Source organism: Tamandua tetradactyla, chromosome 14, assembly GCF_023851605.1.
Source record: "Tamandua tetradactyla isolate mTamTet1 chromosome 14, mTamTet1.pri, whole genome shotgun sequence".
Classification (NCBI taxonomy): domain Eukaryota; kingdom Metazoa; phylum Chordata; class Mammalia; order Pilosa; family Myrmecophagidae; genus Tamandua; species Tamandua tetradactyla.
In genome coordinates, this window is record NC_135340.1 from 61,961,890 (window position 1) to 61,979,143 (window position 17,254).

The 17,254-nt window shown below is 42.5% G+C and overlaps 1 protein-coding gene across 12 annotated transcripts in view; it reads left to right on the forward strand.

Annotated features, from left to right (window-relative positions):
• The first annotated feature begins 5,866 nt into the window (after nucleotides 1-5,866).
• The window catches only part of SEMA6D (semaphorin 6D), a 52,906-nt gene continuing 41,518 nt past the window's right edge, over nucleotides 5,867-17,254 (forward strand). For 11 of the 12 annotated variants that reach the window (XM_077127780.1, XM_077127779.1, XM_077127782.1 and 8 more), the window contains exon 1: nucleotides 5,867-6,183. The gene's annotated coding sequence lies outside the window, so the exon portion shown is untranslated. Of the gene's footprint in view, nucleotides 6,184-7,113; nucleotides 7,375-17,254 lie in introns of those variants that run through there. The other variant, XM_077127781.1, reaches the window with a different exon arrangement.

The following is a 17,254-nucleotide window of genomic DNA, read 5'->3' on the forward strand; positions in this document are numbered from 1 at the left end:
ATAGAACTGTTCATTAAATATGAGTTTCAGTTTGTTACAAACCCTCTAAACAGTCCTCTGAACCTTTCTGGATTTTCTGGAAAGGCTATCAACCTGTTTTGCTTTTTTTTTTCTTTTAGTTTTTCAATTGAAATAAATTCAGAAAAAGGCAAAATCTGTGAGGCTCCCCTTTTAAGCTTTCCTTAAGAACAAAAGCTTAAAGTGATCTTTTCTGTATATATCACAACTTGAGCTTCTAGAAGACAGCAGTGCTAGAGCTCATCTGGGGACACGGTAAAATGTACCAGATAATGTTTCAATTTAACTTTGTTGCTGAGACCAATCTGGTAAGAAAGTTTGTTATATAAATGTATAGGTTGGCATTGTTGTAACTTGCAGACTGGCAACTTTTGATAGGTTTGAAGGGAACAGAGGGGTTTGAGGACAAAGAGAAGTTGGGCAGAACACATTGTGGAACCAAAGAAAAGTTAGGCGAACTGCAAGTTTCTCTTGAGCCTATTACTGGGGCTGGTAGACTGAGCATTAGTTGCTGTCATTTTGTGCCACTGCTGACTCAGTGATACCATATCCTAGACCCAGTTTTAAGCACCTTGTTAGCCAAATGTATCTCCCCATGTGCTGCTGAGCTTCACACTTCATCACAGCTTAATAAGGCATTTGGGATTCTAGACAACCCCTATTATTACAGCTGAACACTAATATTGTTTACTATTGATTTTTATTCCAGAATATCACTCTTCGTGTGCCCCATAGACACACCACCCTTCAATCTTTTGCATATTAGTAGCATCATTTTTTAATGACTCCAACATAATTCAATGTTAATAAAAATGTCCAATAATGGTAAACATACCATGAGACAGTAAACAAGAAGAAAAAATGTATCCTTTGTATACCTTTATTTGGAAAGACAAATATTACCCAGAATCCTACTTTTTTTTTTTTTTTCAGAAAAATAGCACTAGTGATTTCTGGCAATGAATTGACTCTGTAACTCTTTAACTCACAGAAGTTCCTATAAGTAGAACAGATTATTTGGTGGTAGGGTTGGGGAAGGAGGGGGTGAGGGGTGTGGAGAAAGGGGAGTGAATATGATGGTCCTAAACCATTAATTGAAGCATTTGTAGCTTAACAAGTGAGGTTCATTTTTACAAATGTGCGTGCAGCTAAACAGTTCACTTATTGTTTACAAAAGATCCATCGGCATTATACAGGTAACAAAATTCATATAATGTACAGAGGTTTAGACTATGCTACAAAACCCATTGCAGAGGTCCTGAGACAGGTTTGTATGTGACCAGCAAATTCATGCAGACATTTTGAGCTTTGATGATCTAATTGGGTTTTTTTTTTTTTAATGTTTCTATTTTTTAATATCACCTGGTCATATGTTTTTTTAACCCAGTCTTAATTTCTTGGAACTGCTATAACAAAGAACCACAAACTAGGTGGCTTAAAACAACAGAAATGTATTCTCACAGTCCTAGAGGCTACTCATCTCAACTAATAAGGTTTTAGATGATCCTGTCTTCAGACTGTCCGCATTCACAGGATTGGGGGTTAGTAAACACAGTTTTTGGAGGAACAATATATACCAAATCACATGCTCTTCTTTTCCATAGCAGGATATACTTAGAAAGCGAAATAAGCTTGTGAGCCAAGCAGACCTGCAGTAGAAACTAGGTTGTGCCACTGAAAAGTGCTGAAAACCTGACAGGACAGAGCACTGGGGAAGCCTGGGTTTCTTTGTTTATGGAGGGAACCATGTTGCCTGTCTCAAAGACCCCTGGTGAGAAGGAACTGACACTATTTTGTCTACACAGTATCTCGGCGGTAATATGTACCCAGTTAGTTTCTTTTCCCCTTGTTGGTTTGAATTTTAACATTGGCTTAAGCAAGAACTAAGATGAAGTGGGGAAGTCTGTTTATAAGAACCTGCTACAAAGTGTAGCTTTAAAAACAGATGAAATTATTTTAAAGAAATTATCTACCACTTTTGATTATTTTCATTATCTTTTTCCTTTGTTAAAGCATTCTAATGTTTAATAGATATTATTTGGTCCCAATTCTTCAAGGTTAGAGGCAAGGCTACTATGAACATGGAAAGAAGCCTGTCTAGAATTTACAAGGAATCTCAGCTGCCTTTGTGCCAGGATATAAACTGGAATACCTATATCTTAAATATTCCTTTCCACTGTACATATAAGTAAAATCAAGGCACCCAGAGTGACTAACCATCTTTTTCTTTGACCCATGCTCCAAAAGGTGCATTTTGCTTTCTTTGTTCAAAAACCTTCGATAAAATGATAGCCTATTTCTTGTTCGTACTCAACAGAGCTATTATTATTAAAAGTTGTTTGCTATTCATTTTTCTGATGGGGAAAAAAAGCCTGAATCTTTTTCTTTTGCTTAAGCACTGTGCCTTCCACACAGTGGCACCTGTGGAGTAGTTAGCAAAATTTGATAAGTAATGGATTTATTACTTTCCAGAAGTGCATGATGCATTCCCTGTACTTAGGATGTACAGCAAAAACTATTTATGCTAAGGTAGAGTAATCAAAATGCCCCCAAAAGCACATTTTTATCATTCCAAATGTAAGCATAGCTGTGGCGGTATACTATCACCGTACATAATAATAGAAATAAATTATGTCAGTAGAATTGTGAGGTATAAGATTTACCATGATAAATATTTTTCATTAAAGTAAAATATCGTGGCAGAGTCACTTTCATATGCAGACTGTTGACTCAAGGAAGCCAGCTGTGCCTATGCAGATGCCGAGATTTGGGTCTATATTATTAATGATTTATCATGCCATGGAGAGCTTAGATTAGTTTTGAAAGCAATCCCTTCCCACAAAAGCACTTCCTATAATGAGTGGATACAAGGAATACTATATGTGCATTCCAAATTAAAGTAATCAGAGAAGCTACAGCTACCTTTGAAATTTCAATACCTCTATCTTTTTTATTTTGAAACATGAAATTCATTTAAACTATTATAAAATTTTATTTTGTATTAGGCGCAGAGTAAGAACAACATGTGTACTTGAATTAATAGACATATACACATAGATGAGGGAATGTAGGAGAAAAGGAACAGAACAAAAATTTATTATGAACCTGTTGTGTTCCAGGTGCTTTTGCCTAAAATCTCACATCTGATGTGAAGATCAGATTAAGCTTCTAATCCGATTCTGTAGGATGCCAAGATTGCAGTCCCTTCAGCGCATGTACAATAACATTGGCTAATGTTTATTCAGTCCTTGCTATGTTCCAGGCCAAGTGTATTACATGCATTATCACATTCAGTCCTCATAAAAATCATTTGAGGTATTGTTATCTTCCATGTTTTACAAATGAGAAGATTGAAGCACAGTGTGCCTAAGCAAATTATTCCAAATCAAAAGTCTAGAGAGAGAGGAAGAGCCTGGATTTGAATCCAGGTTGTCTGAGGTTCCAAAGACGTCACTGTTACCTACCTCTATTACTCTATGACCTCACGATTTACTGCTATTATGGCTAAGTGGTAGGGCTCAAATCTTACTTAGTTACTGCCTCAGTGGTTTAGACAAGTCATTTAAAACTCTCTAAGTTTCATTTTACTTATCAAGAAAATCCAGATAATAATAGCTCATACCTCACAACATCATGATTTAGTATTTGTAAAATGCAGAGAACAGAATCTGGCATATACAAAGCTTTACATATTTGTTTAATAATCATAATAATTAAGGAGTTGCATTTTCTGATGATTGATAAACATGTATTACATATTATGCACACATGCAAAGATATTCTTTAAGTTTCTGTTGCTTATAGTCATAAAACTAGACTTTAACCTGTTATTCTTGAATATTAATGGGAAATGTATAATATATAAAGCATAATCACTTACCATATACAGCATCAAGCTCTTTAAGTTATCTTGCTGGATATGAAAACAGACAAGTACTTCCATTCATTAATTCACTCATTCAACAAACACTGTTATGACAGGTACCCTGCTGAGTTTTGGAGATTGCCTACTTCTCTGTGTCTCTTCCCTCAGCAGACCAAATACAGGATTGGCCCTGAGGTCTAGACTGATATTTAGACTGAAAATATGCCTAATACAGAGTCAAAATGACCTATCAGCATATCCTTCTGCAACCTAAAAGTTTTTTTATTCCTAGATTTAAGAACTCACTCTAGGGTATTGTCTGGGGCTCTTTGTAAACTTGGTCATTGTGGAGTTTCAGCAAAGAATCCAAAAATCTGGAGAACCAAACTTTTTTTTTTCTTTGCTGCTCCTTACTGCAGGCACAGGACAATTCTAAGCCTTCTCCCTTCAAGTGGACAGTTTAATTTCCAGTGAAGCCATTGGTTACCACCTTGCATCTTCATGCAGTGCACAGTGTCCTCTGCCTGGAGCAGGGCTTGCCCCCTTGGTGGAGAAAATGTGGGATGACTGGATGCCAGTGAAGCAGGCACAGCTTTCTGGGTCAGAAGTTGGCTGGGGAAGGGCCCTGACTGCCAAGTAACTTGCAGTGATGTCAGAGCACAGTACAATCAGAAAACACCAGAGACAGCCAGCCAACAAAAGACTTAACAACAACAAAAAAATCACCGAGCTATGTTGCCAAAGCTATTCTTCCAGCCCTCTACCCCTTTCTTCTAACTGGAAGCACAGCCAGAAGAGAGTTTATATTTTAAAAGCTCCCTCTCCTCCTCCCTCCTTCTTCCTCTTGGTAACAAAGTGTTAACTAATGAGGAGACAGTTCTCTAGATGAGTTCAGCAGCAGCTCCTTGGGGTGTCTTTCTGAGTTCCTTTTCAAGGCTGTCAGAGGAAGTTTCAGAAACAACTCAGAACAGAGTATTTTTCTTAAATGTAAACATGTAACTTTGTGTTTGGGAGAAAACAGAAATCATTGAGGAAAGGAAAGTCCTTTCTTTGCCCCACTTCTTCTCTTTTTCACGGTAATTAACCATACTCAAATGAAAATTAAAAGTTTGGCAAAAAAATCTCTCTTCCTTCTTTTCCTTTAAATAAGGGCAGCATGGTTCATTCCAGCCATTTAGAGCCCCGGGTAATTCATAAGTCAACTGAAAATTAATAAAATACAACCAAGTTTTGGAAATGAAGTTTGGATTAAAACCCTCTTGTTTTGGAATATATGATTATTTTTTTCTTCCATTTGTGTCAATCGATTTTAAATGATGTCACTTCAAGGACATTTTCATTTCTCCCACAACATATTACACGAAATACTTGCCTGTAAAACCGGCTCATTAGCCTGCAAAATTATACTGTACTGAATGGCTTTCATTCAAAGTAGAAATGGGGTTTTTAGTAGGCAATTCCTCTATTTTATAAAGATAAAGCAATGTTTGATTGCTTCTTCCCAGCTGTTTTGCTTAATGGTTGTGAAGGAAAAGTGTGTGTGTACGGCGGGTTGGGGGATTGGGTGAGGGAGGATTTGTAAAGATGTGCTTAAGGAAATCCTATACCGAAAACTAAGGCAGACTTCACGAAACAACTGCGCCTGCAGCTACTTTGGGCTGCAATGATTTGTCCTCTGGGTGTCTGGAGGAAAGCTCTGAAAAAAAGTGAGGAAGTGAGAAAAAAGAGGGAAAGAGGGAGGAAGCGAAAAGGCTGCTTTGCGGGCTGCAGCAGCCACAGCGAGCTGGATGACTGAGGTGCAGGGGATTGCTGGAAGGAGCAGCAACTCGGAGGTGGGAAGAGGGAGGGTTCGCAGCGCAGCTCCAGGGAGGAGGGGCGTGGAGGCCACTGAGGGGTCAGCGGGGCCGCGGCGCCTGGATGGGGGCCTCCAGGCGGCGCTCGCCGCGGTGCTCAGACTTAGGAGCTCGCGCCCGGCCGCCCGCGCCTCCAGTCGTCCGCGCCCGGGGGTGGGACCCGCTCTTAGAGCCGCCGAATGCTGGGAGGGAACCAGGCTCCCGGCTTGCCTGATGGATTGACTTGGAGATGGATCGAATTACACCATTTGCCGTGCCTGGGTTTGTTTTGCTCCTGCTCCGTCCCGCTGCTGCTGCTGCTGCTGCAAGGGCTGGTGGTGACGAGTTTCAGGATTATATCGAGGAAGCCAAAACCTAAGGAAACAGAGGATCTATTTTTCTATTTTTTCTTTATTTTATTTCTTACCTTGCGCGTGACAAGCTTTTATACCAGCCTTTCCCCATGAGGTAAGACGGTCTTTTAAAAATTTGCTCATATTATGGGCGCCTAGTGCGGATCGGACCAAGATCCTTAAAGCCTGAATCGCAGCCAGTGTGTATGTGTGTGGATCTGTATCTCTCTTGTGTGTGTGTGTGTGTGTGTGTGTGTGTGTGTGTGTGTGTGTGTGTGTGTGGTGTCAGTGGAGAGTTGATTTCTCTTCCAAGCAGCTCTCTCTGCCTGCGGTGCAAGGTACGCGCAGAGGGCTGGAGAGGTTGTTCAGACCTGTAAAAACTGACAATATTGGAGGTTTGGGAGAAGGGGCAACTTGGACTTGGAGGCCCTCCTTCCCTGTGAGCCCTTCCAGCAGAAGAGAAAGCAAAGGGGGGAGGGCAAGTAAAAGTTTCTTGCAAGGCAGCGCCAGCTCGGCGCTCCCCCGCACAGTGTCAGGAAGAGCCGCGGCTGCTTGGGTGCCCGGCACGGCGTCTCTAGCCAGCGGGTATGAGAGATCAGCCAAGGCCGAAGGAGCTGGCTGCGGGTTCGGCCGCCGCCTCCACCCACTGGCCCCGGAGCGGACCCTGGGGCAGCTGGAGTCCGTGCACAGCCCGGCCACGCTGGGAGGGGGCAGGCGAACACCCACCGGCGCCTGGGAGAAGGGGCGTAGCCTAGCCGCGGCGACCGGAGCAGTCCGCCCACCGCAGGCGCGGGCGCAGTCTACCTGTCAGTGCGCCCTCGGGTTGGACCGCCCCGAGGACCCCTTCTTGCGAGGGTTGGGCGCTCGGATGACTTGGCCACCTCCATCCAGCCTCCTGTCGCCGGCACCAGATCTTGCCCGAAGGGTAACCGCTTCCCACCCTCCCTCTCCCCCTGCTGGCCGAGCGCTCCTCTCGGGGGCCGGGAGCTGCCCACTGCCCGCCCCCACACCTCCCACCCGGCGCCCCGGTTTCTTCTCCTGGCCACTTTCCCAGGCAACTTTCCGTGCTTTGTTCTCCGGCTGGAAATGATTTACGGAAGCATCTTGGACGGGTCTCCGCCAGGCGGCAAAAGCCCAGCGCCGAGATGTGTTACGTTCTCATCTCCCCATCAATTATGGATGGAAACAAATAAGGAAGAGTCAATTTTGCATGAGCCCCTCTTCCAGCGGCGAGCGGCGTCCTGCGGCCGGGAGTGAGCCGCTGCTGGAGTCGGCAGCCGCAGGCAGGGGGATGGTGAGGGGGAAGGTAGGGAAACTTTTATTTCCCGTCTTGACAGCGGCGATGTTTGTTTCTGGTCTGCAGAAACTGATACAGCAGACCGCCCTGGGTGATTAGGAAAGGCTTAAAGCTTCCTCTATCGTGAATAACTCTTGGATTGAAATGAAAGGTCATAAGGGACTCGGACGTGTAGAGGAAATCTGGGTTTGAAAGATTTCTGCTAGATCTGCTCGCGAAACCGTTACTGTCAGATGCTCGTTTAAATACTGCACTTGTAAAGAGCTAAATGTCATGGAGCTAGGGGGAAATAGAAGTATTGATATTAATTGCAGCATTACAGAAACTGAGACTACTCCCTGTTCTGAGGTGGCTAGACAGAAGCTGGCGTTTCAGTGTCCCAACTCTTCCCTCTCAACGGGGTGATTTTCACACACCACGGAGAGCAGATGATTATTATAGATATATGACTTTGTAAACAGTAATTGGACCTGATGTCTGGCACTGTGGCGACTCCTTTCCCTTAAAAATAACGGTAGTAAGCCTGATTACTTGGAAAAACAAACCTCTAGGGCAATTTTGCCAGGAACTTCGGGCTACTATGAATTTTAATCCTGCGGTCAAAAAGAAGGGCTGTTTAAGAATTATTTTTCCCTCTACTCAGTATTTGGAGCAGTAAAGTGTATTCTTTTGTTTATTTCAAAGATGAAGTTCTAGGGAAAGCTTTCCAAAGATTTGATCTCTGTGTTTGGAAAGGGGAGGAAAACACGCTGGAGAATTTTTTCAAGGTTTCTTCCTTGTAGAGTTCGGAAATCTTATCTCAGACAGCTCAGGATGAAGGTTTCATTAGCCTTTCGGTGGTTCAAAACAACAGGCTTGGATGCAGGTTTATTCATGCTGTTAAAAAAAACAACAACAACCATCTCCCTCTCTTAGGTATCTAACTCAGGAAATTAAGTTGTGTGTAGTCATGTTTAGTGTAGTGAATGACAGGAATATCTGCCAGCTGGCAGATATTACGTAAACATTTACTCTGGCTTAGATAAATAGAAATTGTCAGATAAGCTCTGAGATTTGGGTCTATACTACCATTCATTTAAACATCTTAAGGTAAATAAACTGTAGTTCAGCCATAGCTGAGTTTTGTTTTGTAGCTAGTATCTGAGCTCTGAAATAGGCTCTCCGAAGGACAGTCAAATAGAAGACTTCCAAAATGTGTTCCTTAGCAGACCATTTTCTTCCATTGGTGTGTTTAGTTAGTTAGATTAACAACAATTACTATTTGTTACTGGATCCTACAAAACATTGCTACTGGGGATGCTATACAAGTAACCTTTTTTTTCAGAAACATTTCTGAGATGCAGGAAAGTGTGACAGGAATATTGTCTCTTCTCCATCACCAGACAGCTGGTTAACTTGAGTTTGATTTAGATTTGTGGGCATTCTGCCCTCTTCCCTTTTTTTTTTTTTTTTTTTTTTGGTGCCCTCTTAATGGTACCATCTGGTCATGTCCCCCCTGGTTTGATGAATTTAAAAGATAGCTGTCATAATAGCTAACATGAACCTATTCATCCTTAGAGTCAGAACAACTTAGAAACCTAGCAGGCTCAGTGCCCTGGCTGGCTGCACAGGAAGGACCTGCCCAGTAACTGTGGTCTGAGTAAGCGGGTCCCTGCATCTTAGGTGCAGGTTTCTAACTCTTGAAAGAGACACAGACAAATCAACAGTAAGCAGAGCTTTGATTCACAAAGCTGCCCTTAATTATTAAAGACTTACTGAAACTGAAGAAGTTCTTCACTTTTTGCAGCCCCATCGTGATGAACCTTGGGTAATTGACTTAGCCATTGTTCTTGCATGTAAATTTGACTACGATACAAAGAGTGAAAAATGCATCTGAAGTAGGGTCACTTTTCAGAGTTCAGATGCATTTTATACCAAATTAAGGGCCTGGCTGAGTATCTCACTACTGTTGTTATAACCAGAGGAGGTGCATGCCTTCCTTAGCATATTGCATGATATAATGTTACCTTCTCTTGCCATTCATATACTTTAAGCCTGCACATTCTAGGTCTTTTATTTTATGATGTTTCACAAGAGAGGTGGGGTTTACCATCCTGCCAGTATTTATTGAGTACGTGTCCTTTGTAAGAAGCCCTGCTAGCCAATGTTCCAACAGCAGGAGAGCCAGACATGTTTATGTATGTTCAATTTCAGGAAGAATAAAAAGAAATAGAGAATGGCAAAGCAGGGTATTTGGCAAGAAATGTAAATATGCACCTTTCTTTTAAAATGTAGTTTCTCCTAGACATTTTAGAACAAGACTGTCCACCCCATTTATTTATGGTGGTCCGGCCTTCCTGCCTTTAACACTAATCATTCAATGTGCTATTAGTGCAGTTCACATATTGAAACTGTCATTAGACAGGAGATCTCACTTTCTGCGGCTTGTGTGAATGGGGTTAGTGTTGAAATCTACCAAAGCCAGTATCTTAAGTTGCCGCGTATTTGTGAACAGCTGCCAACGGGAAGTCGAGGGGCTGGTGGGGGGAGTGTGTTTTGATTTATTCCCATGACTCATGGAGAGAATAAAAATCACATAATTATATTAAGCATGCCATGACACTTTTTGTTGATGTGGCTATTGCCGAGCTGAGTTTTCCTCCACAGACCCTGAAAACAGTGACCGGCATCTGATGATTAGCACCGCTTCCATTTCTCCCAACTTGGAATCTACAAAATGATTTTGCTTTGAAAAGCCACTGTTACGTAGCCAAGGGCAATCGCATCAGTGGTCCCCACAGATACCACATGAGGTGTACTTATTTCTCAAACTTTTCTTTTCTATTAGGCTTTTGTTAACTCACCCGGATTAGCATTTTAACAACCCTGAAGTGAACTTCTGCCATTCTCTCTACTTGGACACAGTATGTAGATCATCCATCATTCTGTCCTTGGCTACAACAGGCTCCTGGCTCCATCACCATTTGGAGCTCCACAGAATCCATCCGACTGTGAACAGCACAGCTGGCTACAGCAATTTTTTCTTCCACACCACTGGCAGCATTGTCTGGCTGTGGTAACTAAAGTTAACACCCAGAACGGGAAGTTTCCAATGTTTAGCAACCTGTGCCCAGCCCCACATTTCAGATGTGGGGGCGCACCTGCACACAGGCCCTGCCGGGTTGCAGTGGGGACCATGTTCCACTTTTAAGCGGGAGCTCGCCCCACCCCCACATGACCCACCAAAAGCCTCCTTAGGCTTGATGATTAAACCAACAGAATTACAGAATGAAAAAGAGCCATTCAAACACCACTCATCCAGGATCGTCAGAATGCAGTCTGTTTGAAAGAGGGAAGTAAGGAATGAAGTAGCCTATAGCCTGTGATCTCAAATGACTGAAAACAGAAAAAGCCCTTTTCTAGTTCTTTGGTGAACTGCTTGTGTTATTGCTTCATCCTTTTTCACAAAGAACATGGGACAAACCTAAATCTGGACCCCATGTCTAATAGCACCTGATGCTATCTCTCATCTATCCTATTTTTGGTCGTTTCTTTTATTTCTCAATGAGATATCTGTTATAGCGCTCATTGCTTGTTAAGGCAAGAATGGCATGAATTAGGCGATGTATCAGTCAGGTTCTCTAGAGAAATAGAACCAACAGAATGTGTGCATATGGGTGCGTGTGTGGGGGGGTGGGTATATAAAGAGACTAGTAGAAGGAATTTCCTCATGCAGTTGTGAGGAGTTGCAAATCCAGATTCTGTAGGAGATAAAGACTGGAAATTCTGGTAAGCGTAATTTTGAATTCTTGAGTTAGAATTCCTTAAACTGAAAACTCAGGAAGGAGAAGAGGGTTTTGTCTTGAGGCAGAATTCTTTCTTCAGATCCCTGGAGGCTTCAATTCTTGCTCTTAAAACCTCCAGTTGATTGGATGAGACCCGCATTATCCAAAGTAATCTCTTTTACTTAATGTCTACTCGTTATAGAGTTAATCCCATCTATGAAATACCTCTGCAACAGCAGCTAGGCCAGTCTTTGACCACGCAACTGGATGCCATAACCTCATCAAGGTGACATATGAAATGCCATCGTTTGGTGGATGTATTTGTGAGACTATGTTGCCAAGCCAAAATTTTAAATTAGGAATACCTCTTTTGAAGTTGACATGTGAAGGGGATTCATAATCATGTTTTGGTGGGAGTTAGCCAGTCTTCTCTCTTCTCTCCCTAACATTTACTGATGAAACCTCCCTCACATGTGCTGATGAAATCATCCACAGAACAATTGAGATGAAGATGATGATGTCGATGATGACAAGGATACTAATGACACGGAAGGCAACAGATAACCAAAAACTGCAACCACAGCACCTAATGCTATTGATAGCCAATTGTTAAAGATGTGCACACCTTACCAAAATCTTTTATCCATAAAGGACTGCTTGAGATGGATTTTATTATTATCACTGCTTTATGTAAAAGAAGCTGAGGCACTGAAAAGTTGAGTCATTTTCCTAAAATCACAGTGAGGAAATGGTAGAGTCAGGATTTGAACTCAGGTCTACCTGATGTTGCAGCCACCCTTTTCCTCACTGCATTGAGTTGCTTCCAGGAACACTGATTTTCCTGCATTTCCTTGACTCCTTGATATTTCTACTTTTTTTTTTTTTTTTTTTGCAACAAAGAGGTTATATGGTGGAGGGTTCATTCAATAGGTTATATTGAATGAAATGATAGACACAGTCTGGACATTCTCTTAAATCTTAAACTTTTCTTAAACTAAATCTTTTTGTACTCTTCTTTCGTCCTTGTTCCTGGTGGCCATATAATTATGATATCCCCTTCTTTTCAAGTGTCCAGGAACAGCATCTTCCCCCACCATTTTTATCCATGTTAGCCTTTCCTGTCCAAGATTACAGTGGCATAGGACAAATGACAATATTCATCACCTCCTCCAAAAAGTGCGTCTGTTTCTGGGTACAATTGACATTCATTTCCCTGGTCTTGGCAGATGAGGATCCATTATGTATCCTTGCCCCATTTCCCAGGAGTATTTATGGACCCCATCAGCCAAGTCAGTGAGAGCTGCAGCTGTTCGAGCATTAGTGGCACCAGGGTAGAAAGCTTTATTACTGAAGTTTGACTATGTATTCTATTGTAACATACATTTTTCTTATTTATGGTTGCAAGAGGATCCTTTTACCTATGTGAGTAATCGGACGCATTGTTGAGAAATTGTCACCCGTGCATCAGCAATTTTTTATTGCTGTTCTTTTTTATTCAAGATTCCTATGGAAGGGGAAAAAAACAAATACCCACTACCACTACACACAACACTGAAATTTAAGGTTTCCAGCATATATTTATGGGGAGGAAATATGGGTTTTAAAAAGTCCGATATGTTGGTACATGTATAATAAGGCTTTGGGGCGAGCTGCAATTACTTTTAACCTATTATCAGAGTCTGTATTTAAAAATAGAGTCAGGGGTTTAACTCTGCTGAGCTGAGGAACTGGCACATGTGAACTAGAGCAGATGAACTTCTTTCAGAAAATAACACTTCCATTCCCCAGGAGCAGGCTGCCAGCAAACTAGAAACCCAGACTGCCACAACGCCTACTTTGGCCTGGGCCTCACGTGTTAGTCTAAGGGTCTCTTGGAAGCTTGCGAGTCTGCAGAGTTGTTTATGTTTATCAGTTAGTCTGCAAACTTCCCCTGTTGCGGGAGGTGGGTGGGTCAAGTAAAAATAGTTTTAAAAAACTGCAAAGGATGAAGAAGGAGAGAAAGAGGAAAAATAAAGAAAGAATGTTGCAGTTGTTTCTGCTTCTGCCATTGCTGGGATAACCATTTGTTCCTTCAGCTCACTTTCACAAGTGTCTTCTCTGTACAAATAAACGCCAGAGTGGTGAGGGCTCAAAGAGGAGCACGATTCCTGAGTTCAAGAATCTTACTGAGTGATACAGAAAAGATGATGTAAACAAATAGCCCAAATGAAACGACTGATCCTATAAGTGCCAGAAAAGATCGGCACAAACCTATCTATGGAAATTTGTGGTGTGAGAGGTTATTTCTAGCTAGCAGGGTCGGGGAAGACTTTGTGGAGTGGATGATATTTGAGCTGGTCCTTGAACTAGGTAGGATTTGGACAGGTGGAGAGTGAGGGGCAGTGAGGGACGTAGGAAGGGAGGGCATTCCAAGCATAGAGAACAGTGTAGGCGAAGGTCCTGGGGTGGAGGTGGGCGTATAGATCAGTTGTCCATGTGTGAGTCCTAACCCAGGATGGACTTGCATTGCAGGTGTGAAGGTGTGAATTTTGCCATGCATGCATCTAGACATTTTTTTGGAGTGTCTCTGGTCTACTATACTTAGCCATTTGGCAGATGATCCAGGCTTACACCCTCAGAGTGAACGATCAGTCATGTGGCGATTCAGTAGATTCATCTATTCATTTATGTCTCACAACAACCATATGAAGTTGCATTACCAACAGAATCTACCTGTTACTTGGTGAAACTGAGGCCCAGGGAGGTTAAGTAATTTTCTCAAGATCACACAATTCATCATCACAAAGCCAGGATGACTCACATCCTGGCAAACTGACTCCCAAGTTTACAATTTTAACCACCTTGTTACACTGCTTATCATGAATCCAAGACCCTGAGTCCCTTATTTATTAGCTTCTTGACCCTGTGCAAATTCTTCAGCCTTCTGGTGCCTCAGTTTCCTTGGATATAAAATGAGTGTGTCATACATAACAGTACCCACCACAAAGGATGTCAGCTGTACACACTTAGAAAGAGTGTAGGGGACAGAGTGAGCCCTCGATACCTGTTAGCTCTTTGGATGGCTGTTAGAACTGCCCTCTCGGGGTAGCCTGAGGATTAACTTAGAGAACATATTTACAGTGGTAGGCGTCACGCCATGGCACACGGCACGCACGCAGTAGATGTTATCATTATTATCAGTCTAGTTGAGCCAGGCGGGTTTATTTTAGGACCTGTCTGGAAGGCAACTGTGCTCTATGCAGAGGGAGGCAGCTTGCCCTTCACTTCAACAAGCAACTGGGTGGGAGCCAGACCAATTACTAGACTATACGGCTTCTCTCTGCTTTACATCACTGGAATATTCCTGAAAAGTCCCCTGTATTGAATTTGTATCCACTTAATCTTTTTCCCCTATTGACCTATTTTATAATTTCTGATTGATCTTTAATTGGCAGTGATTCCTCAGACTTAAGATTCTTCCTTCTGTCATGTAGCTATTAACTTGTAAAAGACTTAAATATACCAAGGAAAATTGAATCGATGGAGCAATTCTTTGCCAAAGCAATTGACGTGATCATTGTTTCACTTCACTGTTGCTTTTGTTTTATTCTTCAGTTATTATGTGTTCTAATAAACAGTCTTATACTACTTTCTTCTCTCCCGTGAAGCTTATAACCTTTATGTAACTATTAGGGTTCTTAAAAATTTATGTCAACTCAGGGTTAGCGATGTCTTGGAAATAGCCATGCTCTAACCTCGCCGGCTGGAGGGGTGGACGGGGGTGGGGTGGGGGGGGACTGTAGGGAGGGAGGTGGGGGATTGGGAGGGCAGTTGATGGCAGGGGTGTTCATCTTGGAAGCTCAGACCTGGAAGGGGTGCTGAATCACCAGGGACTCTGAAGGATGGAGTTTCCCAAAAGGAAGTATTAGTAGCTCTCCGAGTCATTTATTCCTATATTAGTGTCTGTTAAATAAAAATAAATGCAGTCGGGCTCCAGAGCCTGTGTACTTAGCCATTATGCTGTTCTGTCTTTTTATGTGTGATTTTATCGTGTCCCTTTATCGGGCATATAAACTTGGAAGCCAGTTCCACAAGCAGCTACCCTCCACCCCTACCCATTATGCTGCCTTAGGGTCCCCTAGACAGTAAAGAGGGTTTGGCAGGAGGAGACCATCAGCCTGAAGATGTACCCCAGACCTTGACCCCCGGATGAAAATCCTTCATCCAGATGTTAGCTGTTTCAGAATCACACATTCTGGCTTCTACTGTTGGTTGTGTTGCAAGACAAACACAGACCATTACTGGTGGCCCCCAGGCACCTTAAAACCTGAATAACTCTGGGAAGTTTCACGTACTCCACCTAGCTCATCCTTGTAATCACCTGCATCTTTGACCTCTACCACTGGTTCTCAGACTTTTAAAATGTATCTGAGTCATGCGAGGTTAAAATGCAGATCCCCAAGGCCCTCACACCAAAACATCTGCTTTGCTGGCTCTGGAATGGGGTCCGGGAGTCTGCTTTTTTAACGAACATCGCAGGGGAATCATGCCAGTCCCTCTTGACCACACTTAGGGAAATGGTGCTCTAGTGTAAGCCAGTGGTTCTCAGACAGGAGTGTGTAAGCCTGTGAATCACAGGCTTCAGGACTTGTCCCCACACCACTAAGTAGCTGATCTGAGGCCTCTTGCCTAGAGCACAGAGAGAGTGGTTATGAACGGAAGTATCCCACCCAGCTCATGAAAGAGTGAAGAAGAAAGTAGTAAAGTAGTAAAAGCTACTCAAGACTAAGGAGGCTTTTTTTTTTTCCTTCTCCTGGTTTGCAAAAGATCTTCACAGTGAGAAGAAATTAAGAAAGAAAAAGGCACTCGCTTATTTCTGCTGACTGGCCTATATCATTTCATAAATAGGGTCCTGGGCCGCCGTATTCATAGCAACAGTTTTTGATTTAATGATAAACTGAGATAAGGGTAATCAAACTTCATGCTTCAGGGCATAAGGTGATTGCCTGCTGCGGTCAGGATGGAGTTTTTTCCCTTGTGCTTTGCACAATTGACTAGATGCATTAGAGAGAGTACTCAGGCTATGCTTGACAGAGCTGGAGCTAGAGGCCCTGGCAGAAAACTTTACTGGTTGAGACGATAGGGGAAATGGTCTGTTTAGAGATGAACAGCCCCATCATCATTTGGCTTTATCATTTTTGTTTCGTATTAAGATTCTACTTACTGTATGTGTATATTTCTATAACCACACGATGCGGTGGGGAGGATACTGTAGTCAGATTCAGAAGCTGTGGACTCCAGCCTTGAATGTTTGCTATCCTAGTAACCATGGGAAAGCATCGTCCTCTCCAGGTCCTAGTCTCCTCATCCACCCTACTTCCGCCTCACGATTTTCATGAGCATCAATTAAAACAATTTGGATGAAAATGGTTTGTAAGAACCAGATAAGTGCTGCCCAAATATAAGGTATTTTTAGAAAACAATGAATTATGCTTTATGGAAGCATTGTTTATTATCATCAGCAGCATGTAAGCTTAATATATAAGTTCATACTCATACCCTACTCGTACTCTATGAGTGATATCATATGTGCAACGAAAGTGAACATTTATGGACTTCTTAATCTTCGCTAAGGCTTGAAGTGCTTTGTTTATATTTTCTCATATAATCCTCATTCAGCCCTTTATGGTACATACTATCACCTTTTATACTGAGGACACAGATGCTCAAGGAACCTCAGTTTCTTATAACTGCTGTAACAAATCAACGCAGATGTAGTGGCCAAATGCCACACAAATGTACTTCTTACAGTTCTGAGATCATAAGTCCAAAATGGGTTTCATTGGGCTAAAATCATGGTGTCAGCAGGCCCGCATTCCTTCAAATAGTTCCAGGGGAGAATCTGTCTCCTTGGCCTTTTCCAGCATCTAGAGGCCACAGCACCTTCCTTCATCTTCAAAACTAGCAGTCGTGGGCGGGCCGCGGTGGCTCAGCGGGCAAGAGTGCTTGCCTGCCGTGCCGGAGGACCCCGGTTCGATTCCCGGCCCCAGCCCATGTAAAAAATAAACAAACAAACGAAATATAATAAAACAAGAAAATGTTTAAAAATGTTTCCCTTTCTTCCTCCCTTCCTTCCTTCTCTGTCT